The sequence below is a fragment of the Nyctereutes procyonoides genome, unplaced genomic scaffold, assembly GCF_905146905.1.
Source record: "Nyctereutes procyonoides isolate TBG_1078 unplaced genomic scaffold, NYPRO_anot_genome, whole genome shotgun sequence".
Taxonomy (NCBI): Eukaryota; Metazoa; Chordata; class Mammalia; order Carnivora; family Canidae; genus Nyctereutes; species Nyctereutes procyonoides.
The window spans coordinates 746,541-761,920 of NW_026575155.1; the positions used below are offsets into that span (position 1 = coordinate 746,541).

The 15,380-nt window shown below is 38.3% G+C and overlaps 1 protein-coding gene across 14 annotated transcripts in view; it reads left to right on the forward strand.

Annotated features, from left to right (window-relative positions):
* Positions 1 to 15,380, forward strand: part of LOC129502078 (proline-rich protein 18-like) — a 440,312-nt gene that overhangs the window by 35,072 nt on the left and 389,860 nt on the right. For 11 of the 14 annotated variants that reach the window (XR_008662882.1, XR_008662879.1, XR_008662883.1 and 8 more), the window contains one exon: positions 11,901 to 12,011. The exons of the other annotated variants lie outside the window; for them this stretch is intronic. The gene's annotated coding sequence lies outside the window, so the exon portion shown is untranslated. The remainder of the gene's footprint in view (positions 1 to 11,900; positions 12,012 to 15,380) is intronic. 14 annotated transcript variants of the gene reach the window in all.

Genomic DNA, 15,380 nt, shown 5'->3' on the forward strand with positions numbered 1-15,380 from the left:
TAATGCAAAGCATTACACAGTGCCTGTTCTATATGAAGTCATGGGAACTGCTTTGGATTCTCAACCACTTCAAGGACAATTCATCCCTTTCTTGGAGGGATTTTCCTCTCAGCAGACAGTAGGAAGTGAAAATAACAGGCTTCTGGATGCAATCTTTATAAACACATTGGGGTTATAGCTGATGCATATGTATGTGTAGTACAGTGGTTCATACAGCTGGTCCACAAATGGGCAGTACTTTGAAAATACAGATTCTTTTAGCCCTGGGAGTTTCTAATTCTACAGGGTCAATACGAGACCTGGAAATCTGTATTTCCTGGGCTCCCTAGGTAATATTTTTGTAGAGCCATTTCTTTTGTAGTAAAATGAATCCTGGCTTTGGTGTCAGAGGATTCGGTTTCAAGCTTTTACTATTCATTAAAGCACTAGATATTTATTTGGGTCCTTCTATGTGCCAGACCCTAGGCTAGGCTCTGGGTTGATCTAATGGTGAGTTCAACAGTCACACTTTCAACCCTAATGAGCTTATACTCGAGAGGAGGCAGACATTAATCAAGGAATCACAGAAATCAATGTTACTATTCATCAATTATGCAAGGTGTTAAGAAGAAAATAGAAAATGTTATGAGAGAGTGTAGCAGAAGGGTTTGACTTAATCTGGAATAGGGTCAGTGGTTTGCTTTTCTCTGAGTAAAAGACCTTGAACTGTGAAGTGAGGCCAGGACATCTGCCACCAGTGCACACAAGGTTCATATAGTTTAGAACACTGGGAATGATTGGGGAATTCATCCCCTAGTATCTGTCCTGCTACAGATGAACAGCTGGGGAACTGGCTCTCCAGCCATCCTTCTACTAATTGCAGTAACATTTCTTACAAGTCTCTAAAACTTGTCTAATAATTCTGCCGATTATATATATCAGAAGCTCAATCAGGTTGTAAACAGGCCTCCCTTGAAAAGCGTTAGAATTTTAGTTGTTGGTGATTCTAAAGTCTTCTCTATATTTGGGTAGGACCAATTGATGTGCTGAAAGAGACAAGTAGAAGAAAAAATATCTGACTTCGGATCACAGCTACTTAAGAATGGTTGGTACTTGTGCATTGGTCACATGTTGCTACTGGCATTCTCATTTCAACTTCACCATGGCCTTATAGATTATGTATTATTATGGCTGTTGCACAGGTGTGAAAACAATGGCAGAGAAGTGTGGAGCTACACCGCATGACACGGTGTAGAACCAAATGCAGTGGTTTGCTATAAAGAAATGGTCACTATCAGCTAGGACCATTATTACATATTGGTGTGTCTATTTTGAGCACCCAGTATGTGCTCATCTATAGAAGATATATGATCCTAACATACCAACTTCCCAGGAGCTTACTTCTGAAAGTGAGGTCCTGCAGAGGACTCCCTGTGTTTCTTTTCCCTCTCTCCAAAGCCAACCAAGGTCTCTTCAGAAATCTACAGCTCAGCCCAAAGGAGAGATTTCTGAGGCAAAGCAAAATGAATTGTCCTAAAGATATTTCTGATATTAAGAATTCTTCCCATTTGAGTTGAAATTATGTTTTATCTCCTGATGGATATCTTTTTCAATATGAACCATATTTGTGATCTCCACCTTATTTTATGTTCTCCAGCTGAAATTGTGCCATTTGGTAGGCCCTGTAATAAAGCAAAGTTTTTGTTTTTTTTTTTCCTATATATTGAAGGCAATAGGTGAAGATGTAGAATTATTTCAGAGGTTATAAGACCTCTTACTCCCCTCCCTGAAATCTTTCCTCCTCTTTTATTATAGTGCCTGAAGCCTCTATCTCTAAGAGTCATTCCTTGGAACTTGTAAGGCCTTGTATATAAAAAGCCCCTGTTAAAATAACATGGTACTTAAAAAAGCAACTCATTAGCTGCCACGTGATGCATTGGGATGAGAGACTAAATGATTACTCAGATTATCTTGGAATAAAGAGAGGCCCAAAGGGGCTCCAGCGTCAGGCATTGTGGAGAAGTGCAGGTGCCAAGGTGAAGCCGACTCAGGGTTGGCTCTAGGTTTTATTATGTAAAGTATGTGGAAACAAAGAAGAAAGAACAACTCAAGAAACCATTCGTGTGAACTGTGTCCATGACTATCTGCACAGATCTTAGAGGAGTGTTAAGTAGGAAGCTCCAGGAGATGGGATAACTGACCTCAGAGGCCTTTTCTCTGAGTAAAATAAGAACCTTCTCTGTACCTTACAGAAAAGAACCTTACAGCACCATCAGTGCTGTTGTCCGTAGGGACCAATGGCAGGAATAATTGGCTTTTGCCACACACATAAAGCTGTTGCCATTTATGTGTGTCCCTGTTTGTTTTTTTTTTTTAAGATTTTTATTTATTTGTTCATGAGAGACACAGAGAGAGAGAAGCAGAGACACAAGCAGAGGGAGAAGCAAGCTCCATGCAGGGAGCCTGACATGGGACTCGATCCCAGGTCCCCAGGATCACGCCCTGGGCTGAAGGCAGATGCTTAACCACTGAGCCACCCAGGCATCCCATGTGTCCCTGTTCTTATTGTTTCTTTTACTGACTGAGATCTTGCTCTCCCACAATTAGAATCTATTAAGGCTTAAGTGTTCATTTTAATCATGAAGTTTGAAAGTTATGGCTAAATGATTTATTACTAAGAAGCCAAAAGCTTCTAGATGTGTCTGGGTCCAAGGACAAAGCCAAAGTTTGAATGATTCTAATGATGCAAAAAAAAAAAAAAAAAGAAAAAGGAAAAAGAAAAAGCAATGAATTACGAGATCTTTTCTGCTTACCCTTTATTTCTTCCCAAACTGCTATTATTTTGTGATATATTAGCATTAATCATGCTAGATACTGTGAGGTCATCGAAGATTGTCTAAAATATAGTAAATGTGCTTTCTTTCTTTCTTTCTTTCTTTCTTTCTTTCTTTCTTTCTTTCTTTCTTTCTTTCTTTCTAAAAGATTTTATTTATTTATTCATGATAGACACAGAGAGAGTGAGAGGCAGAGACACAGGCAGAGGGAGAAGCAGGCTCCATACAGGGAGCCTGACATGGGACTCGATTCTGGGTCTCCATGATCACACCCTGGGCCAAAGGCAGGTGCTAAACCACTGAGCCACCCAGGGATCCCTGTGTGCTTCCTTTTTAGAGCTTTATGGGAGAATTGGTTTTCTTCTTTGTTCTTTCTTGAGAATTTTGCTTGGCTGTTGTGTCTGTCCTAATGCTACAGTAGGTGGTCTCAGCTTGGAACTGTGATTTTGTATGTTGCCATGGAACCTCATGTTTAACAAAGTAGTTTTTTGTTTATATTTTGTATTCTAATAAATTATTCTGAATTTCCCTTTAAGAAATTAAAGTATATTTAAAGTCTATGTTTTGTCACATTGAATTCCAAGTCCTGCTAGCTGGCTAAGTCTTTCCATGACCTTGTTGAATTGTCAACAAAGACAATGAATTGCTGATGAATTAAGTAGGTATTTATTGTTTCCAGCAAGAAAGTGGAGGAAGGAATATCTTTGCATTTCCACATCACCTGATGCCATCATTCAAACTTTTTTATGAACTTTATTTTGCAATGTGTTAGACCCATGATGAAATCTGCCTCTCTTCACTCTTGTTTGGCTCACAAATAAAATACTAGTCTGTTAGTTTATTTTAATGTATCATATGAAAGTCTTGTCATTATTCTGATGCTAAGATCCTGACCAGATGGGAAATGGGTGAAATACGTGTTAGTGGAGGAAATAGAAATCCAAGGCATGATACAGAAGACCAGACTGCTTTAGTTAGATGCCTCAGCTGATGATCCTGAGTAGTTAAGAAGCTTTAGTTTCCAGCGTCTGGTTTGGATATTGAACTTAGAAGTGGTAAAGACATAGGAAGTAAGATATAAAGACCAAATTCTTCTAGTTCACAGCTTTATTTTTAGGACAGCCTCGAGTAGGAAGGAAAGCAAGTAAGAGGAAGCAACTTCCTATCTGAACAGAACTTCAACAGTCCTGCTTGTAAAGGCCAATCTCCTGCCAGCTATGTCCTTGGGATTTATCACGTATAGGCTTGATTCAGTTTAAGCAATACTCCAGCAGTTTGAGAAGCTGGGAAAACGTCAGTTGGAAAGCCTTGTGGCAGCCCTTCCTTAAGTATAAGCAAGAATTTGAGGAATTCATTCCAAACTAGAGGGAAGGATCCTCTAGTCTAGCAATCCTCAGTCAATAGGCATTAGACCACCCGTGTCAGAAACTGATGTATGTTGAAAAGCAGATCCATGGGGCTTACCTGGGGCCTATTGGAGCAAAAGTTCTATGGGGTAAGGTCTAAGAATCTACGTATTCACAGACATAGGTTCTGAGAAGGTTCTTATTTACAGCTAAGACAGATGCTTATGCCTGGAGACATGTCAAACCCATCACTTGGGAATGAAGGTAGAACATTGAACTTGCAGCTCAAATGGCCTGGGTTATTTTCAGTAGAGCTTCCTATTATAGATAAAATAACAATCACATCAGTAGCAACAGGCTTCATAAAATATTCCAATCTACACGGGTAGCATAATTTCCTATTGTTCTTAAATCCTGATATGTTCTAGAGAAGTTGCATTTTTTTTCCATCAAGTTCTCTCAGATAAATAAACGTATTGAAGTTCTGAGTGTACTTATAATACTTACATTGGAATGTAATCTAATAGAATAAAATGTCAAGCAGCTCTTTAGATAACATCTGTTTGGATAATATAGAAGGATAAATGGATTTGTGTCTGTATTTATATATCATATATTTAAGTTTCATATATTATTTCTGTGCTGCACGATTTAACAAACACAGGCTATGCACTGTCCTAGTGCTTTTATTATAATCTCATGTAATATTAATTCATACTTATTTAATTTTGATAGCAAAGTAGAACTGAAGAAGCAGTGATATATATAGTGATCTGATATCAAAGCTCCTTTGCCTTAAAAAATGTCTCACAAAGTTTCTCTGGCAGGTGTGAGCATTATCCGTAGTCCTTCCACTGCTTTGCAGGGGTAATTGGTACACAGAGAATAAGCTTTGGATTCAGACAGACATTGGTCCCAGCTTTTCTCATTGCTGATTTTATGGCTTTAAACATTATTTAATTTCTCTGAATCTCTGCTTTCTCAACTACAAAAAGAGGACAATAGTATATTGCTTTTATACTATAGAAAATCACCTTAATCCAATGTCTAGAACATATCAAATGCTCAAGAAATATGATACCCTTTATTACGCTAGAGGAAAGAGGTGGCATTTTGTAGCTTCTCTATGCTCAGCTATAGTCTGCTATTGAGCTGGGAATATTTCATATTTCATCTCTTCTTTCTTATCCTTATAATTGTCCTTTATTCATAACGCCGCCATCTCCTTCCATGAGAACAATGAAGCATAGTACCAACCACGCTGTTATTAATTTTGCATAAAGCCTGCTGACAGTGACCCTTCCAAGAAGTAGCATTCACTCCTTTGCCTTAAAAAATGTCTCACAAAGGTTCTCCAGCAGGCTTGAGCATTATTCTTAGTCCTTCCACTGCTTCAGTGTGGCATCATCATCAGTAATATGTACATTTGCAGTTTGGCTCAGGTCTGTTTCTCCACTTTGCTCAGAAGGTACCAGTGACCTTTCTAATTAGCTGGGTTGCAGATGACTGAGCTTGCACATATGAGGGCCAGTCAGAAAATAAATCTTCCCTATTTCTGTCCAGACAGTCACGAGGAGTCAGGAAAAATGCCACTGAAAGTCCATAAATCTTCTTTCTTCCCTCCTAAAGGGATGTGAGAGAACAGCTCTCCTGTCTTTATATGTGACAGCATTCTTGAACGTGTGGGGAGGGCTTTTGATGTCAAATTTTTGTGCCAAGATCGCAGGTGGCAAGAGTTAGCATCCTGCAGTTAGGAGCGAAATTAGATTTGGACTGGTAAAGGAAGCATTGATATGTCTGGCGTATGGAAATCACCTAAGCTCTTTAAATGAGCTGTGTATAGGTTGCATTTCTCAGACTGAACACCTACAATGAGCAGGAGGATCAAAGTGGGAACAGGGAACAGGCTCTGGAATACGTCTGAGCCATAAGAGGAGAGAGAGAAATTAAGATCATGGAGCCCATCATCTTACTCTGCCTAAAATGGCCATTTCATCATTTCCAAAAGCATAGAGAAAGCAGTTGAGCTTCTCCAAGCAGTGAAATGAGCTATTAACAGAGAAAAGTACATGTTTCGGGAAGCTGCATTAGCTGGGAGGTGAGAGCACAATCCCAGTCCTTAGGACCAGAGAAATCTCTAGATAAGTGAGACAGAGGTTGGCAGAGATTGGGAGAGGCTGTTCTCTTCTGGGAATCAGCATTCCAGCCCCCCTGGAAGGCTGAAGCCCAGTGACGTAGAGCCAAGAAATCACACTCTGGGGGCCACCTCCTGGGAAAAGACTGGCAACTTGGATCCTAAGACTCGGCCAGGTCTCACACACCAGCAGGCCCATGAAAAATGGCTGCTGGTTTCGCTGGTGAGGTGAGGCAGTCACCTGGGAATTGCTTCTCAGGTCCTGGGAAAGTGACTGAGAGTGAACATCAAGAGAACTTGATAGCAAGTTGACATTGCATGACATCCAAGTGTGGACTCAGTGGACTTATATTATGTGTATCTTGGACTTCAAAGATGTTCTTTTGTTTTTATTTTTAAATACTAATTGAAGATTAGCCCTTCATCACAGATTGTTTCTATGCCCACTGATGTTTTCTTTTTTCCCCTTATATCCATCCTCACTATTCATACCACAGAAAAGCTCACAACTTTTAGGGCTCAGATTCTTATCCCCTTAAAGGCACATATGCAACTCTGTATCCAATTCCAAGGTGTATGTATATGTGTTTTTCCAAACCACCAAACAAATCTCCCATAACAGCCGGGTGTCCTATAGTTCAAGTTAACTCTGACACTATCTACCAGGAGATTGTGTCAGATTCCACAGGTTGGGGGCTCAATTCTACAAGACCCCTCATCCTTCCCCACCATAGACACCAATTGAGAGTCCAGTTGTGGTTCTGACTGAATAGCTACGGGTTGGAAGTTCCAGTGACTCCCACCTTGGATTTGATTTTGCTGCAGCAGCTCACAGAACTCAGAGAAACATTGTTTTATGGATGCTCATTACATAGGCATGATTGGTTAAATCATTGACCATTGGCAGTAAGTCAATCTTCAGCCTCCTCCCCTCCTCTGAGATCAGAGGGGTGGGATTGAAAGTTCTAATAGTATAATCATCACTGGATTGGTTCCCAGTTGACATCCAGCCCTCTTCGTTAGGTGCTTTACAAAAGTCACCTCATCAACATAACCAAAGCCATCTTTTTTGGAGCACCTGGATGACTCAGTCAGTAGAACTTGCAACTCTTGATTTTTAGGTTTTAAGTTTGAGCCACATGTTGAGTATAGAGATTACTTAACAAAAATCTTTGGGATCCTTGGGTGGCTCAGCGGTTTAGCACCTGCCTTTCTGCCCAGGGCGTGATCCTGGAGTCCCAGGATCAAGTCTCGCATCGGGCTCCCTGCATGGAGCCTGCTTCTCCCTTTGTCTGTGTCTCTGCTTCTCTCCCTCTCTCTCTGTGTGTCTCTCATGAATAAATAAATAAAATCTTTTTTAAAAATCTTAAAAATATAAACCTTTAGGAAATTCTGAAAGTTTTAGGAGACTGTCCCAGAAATGAGACAGTTTAAATATATATATTTCTTCCTGTAAATCACAGTATCACCTGTATGAATGCTGAGTGATGACTTGACAGCATAACATTTCTTTTGAAATTTTTGAGAACATGACTCTTAATGAAGCAACAACTAAAAAAAATTTTTTTAAAGTTCATATGACTAAAAAAAGTGACAGAAGTAGTAGCAGTCCTGGATGAAAAACTTGGGGAGGCACTGGTTCTCCTGAGGAGGTTAGTGAGATCATCTCTGATGGAGAAAATGATTTTACAAACAGTTCCTTGATGGCTATTTAGTCATTCAGATGGCTGTTGAGTTACTTCAAGATCTGTGAGGTCAGTGCAGGCTGTAACTTCAATAGCTTATCATTGTAAGCTGTATGGTTTAAAAACAACAACAAAAAAAGATTAGACTAATTGCCATTGCTATGTAACATTTTAGTCACTTTCTGGAAAATGACCCAAGTATACATTTTTCAGTCAGAATTGTAAGCTGTGTGGCACTACTATAGCTATATGAAGGGGACCAGTTTTTGTATAATTACTAATTTCTTTTTTGCCATTTAACCTTACCAGCCTGAGGTTACATAGCCCTCATTGACCAAGTACCCACCCTTTTCTTGAGTCTTTAAATGTCTCAGAAAGTGCAGAAAGTACTGTTGAGAGGAATGAGGAGTTTGAGGAATGAAGAGTTTGATCCCCTTGGATATGGGGTGCCATGTTTACTGAGTTAATAACGTATTGACACATCCAAGGAAACTTTTCTCCTTACAAGAATGATTTCCCATTGCACCTCAAACTTTTCTCTATCCCACTAGTGAAGATGAATGCTACTCTCCTCTGAGGTAGTAGAGGACAGTTATGTCACTAGCAAAAGACAGCTTTTAACACTCGTGCCTTTCTCAAGAGAATGTAAAACTAATTGGTGTGCAGCAGGAGAGCATGACGTTTGGCAGGATTGGCAGGTGTGAACATACTTTCTTCACACCTCACCATCATCTAGGGGAAAGCAACAGAGATGTCCTGATCTGAGCTGTCTCCTTTTGCATGATGTTGGCTGCTGCAGAGCACTCTGTACCAACAGAGATGTGTGCTCCTGTGGAAAGAACTGATGTGTGATTTGGTTCTGGCCACTAATCCTCATGACACAATACTGGAAAGTAACTCATTACCTGGGATCTTGTAAAAATTCAGGCATTCTGAGATAAAGTGGTTTGGTCGCTATTATGGCACATGAAGAGAGACTTTGGAGTAGCTTTAAAAGGACCAATATGAAAATGAAATGTTTCAGTTTATTTTTATTTTTTTTTAATTTTAATTTTTTTCCATTTATTTATTTATTTATTTATTTATTTATTTATTTATTTATTTATTTATTTATGATAGTCACAGAGAGAGAGAGAGAGAAGAGGCAGAGACATAGGCAGAGGGAGAAGCAGGCTCCATGCACCGGGAGCCTGACGTGGGACTCGATCCCGGGTCTCCAGGATCGCGCCCTGAGCCAAAGGCAGGCGCCAAACCGCTGCGCCACCCAGGGATCCCCTATTTTTAATTTTTTAAAAGGATTTTATTCATTTAAGAGAGGGAGAGAGAGAGAGAGAGAAAATGAGTGGTGGGAATGGGTAGAGGGAGGGGGGGGAGAGAGAAAAGCAGACTCCTTGCTGAACAGGAATCCTAATGCAGGACTCAATCCCAGGACCCAGAGATCATGACCTGAGCTGAAGGCAGACACTTAACAAGCTGAGCCAAGTAGGTGTCCCAAAATCTTTCAGTTTAATGAAAAATTTCCACTTGGAGGAGAATATATTCAACTATCTAAAGCATATGTGTGTGCATGTGCATTTCATCCACTTAGGAGAAAATGTATAGAATCTAATAAAATCTGTATAGCTGAGGCATAGCTCTTAATTTTATAAAAGTAAAAAAAAAATCAAAGTAAGTGAGCATCAGTATGAGTGAGAAATGAGAGCCAGAAAATATCAATGTGAGTTATGGCATCAGTAGACCAATGAATTGTCAATGACATAGAGGTGCTTTATGAGCCTTGGCAGGCAATTAGGTAAAAGTTTCTCCTGGCATAGCAATTTCAAGTGGTTATTAACCATGTATACTGAAATTTGATGGGCTACAAAAAAAAAAGTTCTTAAAAAATAACTTTCACATCTAATTGTTCTCTCCACTATGCTTTAAGAACAAAGACAAAAACAAATCCCTAGAAAATAAACTCACAATGAGCTGAAGTAAGAGATTTTTATACCAAACAAAGGTGACTAAACTGCAAGTATGAAAACTTTTATTTTTAGTGGATCCTGACATTTTTTACTGCTGGCATTCCCAGTTTCCAGTTAATACGCTCTTCAGTTGGCTGGTTATGGTGCCGTAAATCACATATCACTAATGTCAGCAAACAATGGCATCAACTTAAAAGAGGAAAACAAAATCAACCTGGGGAAAAAAAATCAACATAAAAACACTGAAGTCCAGAAGGAGTCTAATCCCTTAGAAAATGAGGAGCAATAAAAGAGGAGTTAAAATTAAAAGATGATACTGCAGGTTATTTCTTGCCCATCTAAGTGCAGAATCTTGTTTGTATTTGTATCTACGTGATTGTGAAAACAAATGACCAATTAATGAATTAATCGGAAAAAGAGAAGGTGTCAGCTTTTTGCTTAATGTCAGTATACATGAATTTTATTTTGATATATATTTGTATACATAATATATATTTAATTTAGCATATATATGTCTATCTGTATATATGCAGAAGTATATTTGGAATTTTCCAATGGTTTCCAATTGCATTATATACTCACTTATTTAATAATCATTAAATGTAAATATATATTACTTAATAATATAACAAATACATATTATATGCAAAATATAAATATGTTACATATTATATAAGTCTGACCATTACTTTCATTAATCAAAGAGTGGAGCAAAATTCTGTATTGCTATGTGAATATGCCACACACTTCAGCATTTTGAGTACCCTCCTGATTTTTTAAGTGTACTTGTCTTAAATTGTCTGCTACTGGGGCACTGGATTGGCTGATATAAAAATACATGAGGTATTATTTTTTAAGTTAAATGAACACTTTCTTCTTTTGGAGCAATCCATTCTATTGTCCTAGAAGGTATATAAGGATCAAAAAACACATTAATAGTTTTTGAACTAGGTTTTATCCTTTGTAATATCTTCTCTACTTGAAACATTAATTCATATAAATTTTCTAAGCGCTCTCAATCATAGAAGTATTTTTTAATTAAATTGTGTTAAAATGATTAAATTCCAAGGGAAAAATTTCCGTTTATGCTTATAAATGGAAAACGATTGGGAAAAAAATTATGTGTTTCCTTCCCATTTTGTGGTTCTTTTTACTCTTCCTTGCTGAATCACACTTAACAATACCATTATGTTTATGATTAATTTAAAAATAAAATTAAATGTCTGATTTTGGAATATTAGAGACCGGAGGCCAGAGGGAAGCATTCTCCTCTCAATCAATAGGAAAGGTGGAACCTTCGTCAATGTGATGTGGTAACATTTATGTCTCATCACTGGCAATTTCTCACTGTCATCATAAGATTTTGCCAATGGATATAAATCTGCTCCCTTGCTTTCGTTGTCAATCAAAAATAGCATCCTGGCATTTCATTTCATGTTTCACAGACTAGAAATTTTTAGCAACCTGGGGACATGTGACTTGAAAACATGAGCAGTGCTGAGAATTATATTCTTTCCCAGCCTTCATGGCTAAGGGGAGTTAGAGTTGAACAATTCACAGTGCAGGGTAGACAGCTGAAAAATATTAAATTCAGAGACTGAGATTTTGCCATTGAAAACTGACTTTGGAGGTTTTTCAGAGTGAGGAGGAAGGGCAACAAATCTAGTAGGAGTTTGGAGTCAGCAGAAATTGTTCTATCTTCCCTCACTGAGATTTTTCTAAGTACAGTAGTTAATTAAAATCTTAGGATCTCAGCTGCTGCATCTCTAAAGCGAAAGGTTTGACTAGATAAACTCTGAGGTCTTTTGAATATTTGATCCTTGCATGACACTATCCATCATGACACAGGTGTGTAATATAAGCCTCTGGAATCTTCAAATTTGCCAAAGATGATATTCGTGAGCTCTTTCGATGGCTGTCTTTTTTTTTTTTTTTTTTTGTAACTTTGTCATTTACAGGTTTCTGTGACATCTGACCTTTTACTGCTGCCTTCTGAATCAGGACTTTGGCTGAGCAGAGATGTCCAAGTGCAATTCTTATGACCCAAGGAGGTGCATCATTCCTCACAGGTACATTTGAGGGACCTCGAAGAATTTATGCTTCTGTTGATAAATCTCTCCGCATGGCCTCCCAGGGAGAAATGAACAAAATGTATATTCAGACAGCTCCAACTTCATAATGCCAGTGGCTGCTCAGCATTATTCCAGTCCCAGGTGTCTGGAGCTCAGAAAATACAAAGGGCATTGTCGTAGCTTCCTATTATTGGTCATGTGTATGCGATCAATACTCTTCAGGGGGCACTTAAGACGGAGTAGCACTTTGTAGGCAGAGAGAACTCTGTTCAAATTCTAGTTGCAACAGCTGGCTGTGTAACCCTCAGCAAGTTGATCCCCTTTCTTTGTAAATGGGTGTGATGGATTATATGAGATTATATTTGTAAAGCACCAGTTACAGCACTGAAAAATCAAGGAGTCTTCTCTTTGTGTTACTCTTCCATGTTGTGTTTACTCTGTTACAAATGAAATTAATTCAACCTGTTAGGCTGTCAGCACCTTCAGAACTGACCGGCCTTCTCTTTTGGCTTGAGGCATGCCATCTGCAGTATTTTGCACCAACTTCAAAAACATGATGTACTTACAAAAAATACTTGTCAATGTGGACTACAACTGAATCTTCACGTTACTAAAAACAAAAACAAAACAGAGCAAAGAAGACGAGCAAGTCATTTACAACAGAATAAACACAAATGTCCAATAAATATGAAAAAAAAGTCCAACTCATCATCAGAAAAATACACAAAAAATAATTTTCTGGGTTTCTAGAGGTATAATCCACATACCATACAATTTACCTATTAATATTACACATTTTGATGTTTTTTAACATAGTCACAGAGTTGTACAACCATTACCATGATTAATTTTAGAACATTTTCACCCCCTCATAAAAAACTCCATATCCTGTGGTAGTTACTCCTCTCTTCACCCCTTCTTACCACCACCCCTGGCCTCTAGCTCTAGGCAACTACTAATCTACTTCCTGTCTCTATAAATTTACCAGTTCTGGACATTTTACATAGAATCATACAATATATTGTCTTTTGTGACTGGCCTGCTTATTTAGTGAAAAGTTTTCAAGGTTTACCCATATTGTAGCATGTATCCATACTGCATTCCTTTTTTTTTTTTAACTCAAGAACTTTTTTTTCACCTTTTTTATTGTGGTAAAATATATATCATGATGTAAAATTTGCCATTGTGGCCATTTTTTAAGAATTTTCTTTATTTATTCATGAGAGACACAGAGACAGAGACACAGGCAGAGGAAGAAGCAGGCTCCCTGCAGGGAGCCCAATGCAGGACTTGATCCCTGGACCCCAGGATCACGACCTGAGCCAAAGGCAGATGCTCAACTACTGAGCCACCCAGGTGTCCCCATATTGGCCATTCGTAAATGCACAATTTGGTGGCATTAATTACATTTACAGTGTTTGCAACTATCCCCACTATTTACAATGTTTTCATCACCCCAAACAGAAATTGTAATCATTGAGCAGAAAGTCCCCATTCCCTCCTCTCCTGAGCCTCTCTACTTTCCTTCCTGTCTCTATGAATTTGCCCATTAGATATTTCATGTAAATGCAATCCTACAATACTTGCCCTTTTGTGTTTGGCTTATTCTCATAATGTTTTCAAGGATCATCTGTGTTTCAGCATATATCAGAACTTTGTTCCTTTTTATGAATGAAGAACATTCCATTGAGTGGATAGACCACATTTTGTTTATCCATTCACCTGTGGATGGATATGTGGGTTGTTTCTACTTTAGGACTCTTGCAAATAATGCTGCAATGAACATTAGCATGCAAGTATTTGTTTTGAGTCCTTGATTTCAGTTCTTTGGGTACATACCTAGGAGTGAAATTGCTGGGTTCTATGATGACTCTGTTTGAGGAACTGCCAGATTGCTTTCCAAAGTGGCTGCACCAATTTACATTCCCACTAGTAATGTATGAGGGCGCCAAATTCTTCATGGTCTCAGCAACAATTATTGTCTGTTGCTTTGATTATAGCCATACTAGTGAGTGTGAGGTGATACCTCATTGTGATTTTGATTTGCATTTCCCTGATGGCTAATGATGTTGAGTATCTTTTCATGTGCTTCTTGGTCATTTGTATATTCTTAGGCTGTTAGTGGAAGTGTAAATTGAATTAAAAAATTCTCTGGAGAATAGTTTGGCAAGTTGTTCTTTTTGAGCCAACAAACTCACTTGTAGGCATTTATCTTAAGGAGATAATTAGAGAAGTATGAGATGATATGTGCTCAAGTGATTGCAGCTTTTTCTTATAGTAAAGCAAAATTGGAAATACACTCCGCAATCACCCCGGTGCCCCTCAGTTTTTAAAATTAATTATTGTATACATAAGATGGCATACTATATAGCTATTAAAAATGATAATATGGAAATAAATATTTTGATATGTAAAGTACCCATGATATGCAGTAGTCCCCTTTTATCTACAGGTATATCCATGACCCCCAGCGGGTGCCCGAAACCACAGATGGTACTGAACCCTATATACTATGTTTTCCCCATACATTCATGCCTGTAAAGTTTGATTTGTAAATTAGGCACAGTAAGAAATTAACAACAATAACTAATAATAGAACAATTAGAACAATACAATAAAAGTTATGTGAATGAGGTCTCAAAATATCTTATTGTACTGTACCCACCCTTCTGCTTGTGTTGATGTGAAATGATAAAATGCCTACGTGCTGAGATGAAGTGAGGTGAATGACATAGGCATTGTGACATGATGTTAGTCTACTGTTAACCTTCTGATGATAAGTCAGGAGGATCATCTGCTTCCTGATCTTGGTTGACCATAGGTTACTGAAACCTTGAAAAGCAAAACCGTACATAATGGAGGGACTACTGTATCACTGGGTGAACAAAGCAGATCAAAGAGTAAAATGCCATTTTACCATGTGTGTGAAAATGTTCACCTTCTTCTCTTCGTATTCATATACGTAGGGAGATGTCCAGCAGGATGACTGGTAAAAGTGACCAGTGCTTACCTCTAAGTGGTGGGATTTGGGATCATTTTTTGTTTCTCCCTTGAGATTTTCTTTACTGTTAGAACTTTCAGAAAATCAGCATGTAGTATAAGAACAGTAATCAAGCTAATTTCAAAGGAAAAATAACTGCTCGTAACTGTGCCTGCATGCCACTTTGACCCTGAATTCCTAACATCAAGCTACAGGAGATTGCCAATACACCAGAGCAACATGGAGCACTGGCATAAAAGAAATATCTGAGCCCGTTTTCATTAAAGTTTCTTGCAATAATTACACAAGTTTAATTACAGCAAATAAATTAAAATCAATGCCCTGGAATCAATATATACAAAGCAAAATGTGCTTGTTTTACAGGT